This window comes from Elephantulus edwardii, unplaced genomic scaffold (assembly GCF_000299155.1).
Source record: "Elephantulus edwardii isolate Elephantulus edwardi_28Jun2011 unplaced genomic scaffold, EleEdw1.0 scaffold00049, whole genome shotgun sequence".
Classification (NCBI taxonomy): domain Eukaryota; kingdom Metazoa; phylum Chordata; class Mammalia; order Macroscelidea; family Macroscelididae; genus Elephantulus; species Elephantulus edwardii.
Window position 1 is genome coordinate 5,173,722 of NW_006399799.1, and position 2,453 is coordinate 5,176,174.

A 2,453-nucleotide genomic window follows, 5' to 3' on the forward strand; every position below is an offset into this window, starting at 1 on the left:
TATTCCAGGCTCAGACAAGGCACTCACCTGATGAATGTTTCCTTTCCTCCCATTCCAACTTCCCTTTGAAGTGTCATTTAGAGCAGTTTGCTTCACTGGAATATAACTTGACATCTTGCTAACTACCAGCCTGCATGCCAAACACATGGGAAACCTTCTTCCTAAATAAATTCTATGACTCTTTGCCTGATTCCTTTCTGTCTTAATTCATTTAGCGTTGCTGTTACCATAAAAAGATTGCTTCAAAAAGCAAATTTATTCTCTCACTATTTTGTTGTTGTTTGGTGCCATCAAGTCAAGTATAACTCATAGCAACGGACAACCCACTGTCCTATCTTGTGCCATTCTCACAATCTCTAACACATTCAAGCCCAGTGGCACAGTTACTGTGTTAACCCACCTAGTCAAGGGCCTTTCCCTCTTAGAGAGCTGGAAATCCAAAGTCAGGATGCCAGCTCCAGGGGAAGGTCCTTATCTCCTCTCAAGAACTAATGGCCTGGCATCACACAGATATAAAAATGTATCCTGACATCAATCTTCTCCCAAGTTAGGGAAGACCCTGGGTCCAAATGATACACTCCTCTCCTGGCTCTTCTTTCTTGGTGGTCCCTTCCTCTCTGATCCCTTCTCTTTCCCTTTATCTCTTTTAGGAAAAAGGTAATCCAAGTTACACCCTAGGGAAGCTCCCTTATATTGGATAAAGTATTTCAACTAAACCTAACCTGTATCATTAAGATAACTATATTGTTATCCAGTATTTCACACTTACTTTTAACAGTAAAATAAAATCTTGTCAGACTCTTATACACATTAATGATGTAAAATAATCAGTGCTGAAGTACCAGACAAAAATAACACTAGTTGTGATGGGTAAGGTTTTGTGTCAACTCAGCTGGGCCATGATTCTCAGTGTTTTGGCAAGTAAGTGACTATGTAACTAATAATTATTTAACAATGCATTTGGCAGTTATTTGGTCATTCCTCATTTTGTGATCTGTTGTGGTCATCTTCCATTTTCACACAACACTGATGTTTGCATATTACCTGATTGTTGGAACCTAATCGTATGGATAAGTCAGAATGGTTGTATTCAGCATTTTTTTAAGAACTAGAGGACATATACCCTCTCAGTACACAAGGGTATTTCAAACACAAACCTTGCATAGATTCCCATACAAGCTCATCTATTTGATTAGGCACATGTGTTCACACACACCCACAGGTACACTGAGACATGCATATGTACTCTTCGATAGGCTCACACAAATATGTAAAGTTGAACACATACTCACACAGTTCATCATGTTACCAAGCAGACCTATATAATATACCAATTCATAAATATTCTCTCTCAAATAAACACACATATATCCTCTCATTTAGGCTCACACAAGTGCAGGTATTCGTTTGTAACAGAAGCACACATAGAGACCCATGTGGCCACACAAAATTAAGCTGTGAGTCTTCCAGCCCAAGGAGGGCTGGGTTGATTCAACATCCATGAGCAAGAGAAGATGCCTCAGTTAACAAATTCTTTCAGTGACATGCAGCTTTATTCCAAGACATTATTTCTAGGAAAGAATAAATCTATCTAGAGACAAGACAGGGAGGCAGAGAGATAGAAGAGTCACACTGGAAGAGTAGATCTCTTCCCTTCCATCCTTGTCTGACTCTCCAGGTGCCAAGAGAGTTCCATTCCTAGGCCCCCTAAGCAGAATCACAGTTTCTGACCCTGAAAAGCCTTCATCCCTCAGACAAATGCTACACTCATCAAATATCTCTCCTAAGATATCTATCCAAATCCTTTCATCTCTCCTCCTGGTTTTACCACTCATCCACAACAGGTAAACACCATGCAGACAGGTCCTCACTTGGTGATGGAAAAACTAAGTTGAAGGAAGACCTTTTTCCAAGGCACACCTGAGGCTTGCTGTGCTTTCGTCAGGACCTCCACCTCATACGTGGACCTTGTGCATCCTCAGTTTCCCAATAACTGCTCCAAAACCCTTCTGCCGGGCTATACCACCACTATCTTCTGGCTTCACTCTGTGAACAGGATCTCACTTCTCTCCTCACAGAGCCATAAATAGAGAATGGAGGTCTTTAGAAGTAGATAATTTTTAGCTTTCAGGGTGCCCACCCCCAAAAGACACTTACTGACATTGATTCTCCTCCTCCTTGCCTCCTCCTACCTCAGATGCATCCAGGCTAATTGCTCATGGACGCTCTACACCCTACCCCCTCTGACTTCCTCTGAAAGCTTGCTCCTTCAACTAGCCCTTCTCTCTCTCCTCTTCTCTACTAAATATTTCTTTCCCTTAGGTAGATGTTAAAATTTCTTCCATCTTTTTTTTTTAATTTAGGTTATTTTTCATTTCAATGAACATCTACAGAGATTTTGGGATTCCATTCATTCATTGTTGCACCCTTCTTCCCGCACAAACCCCACCCCC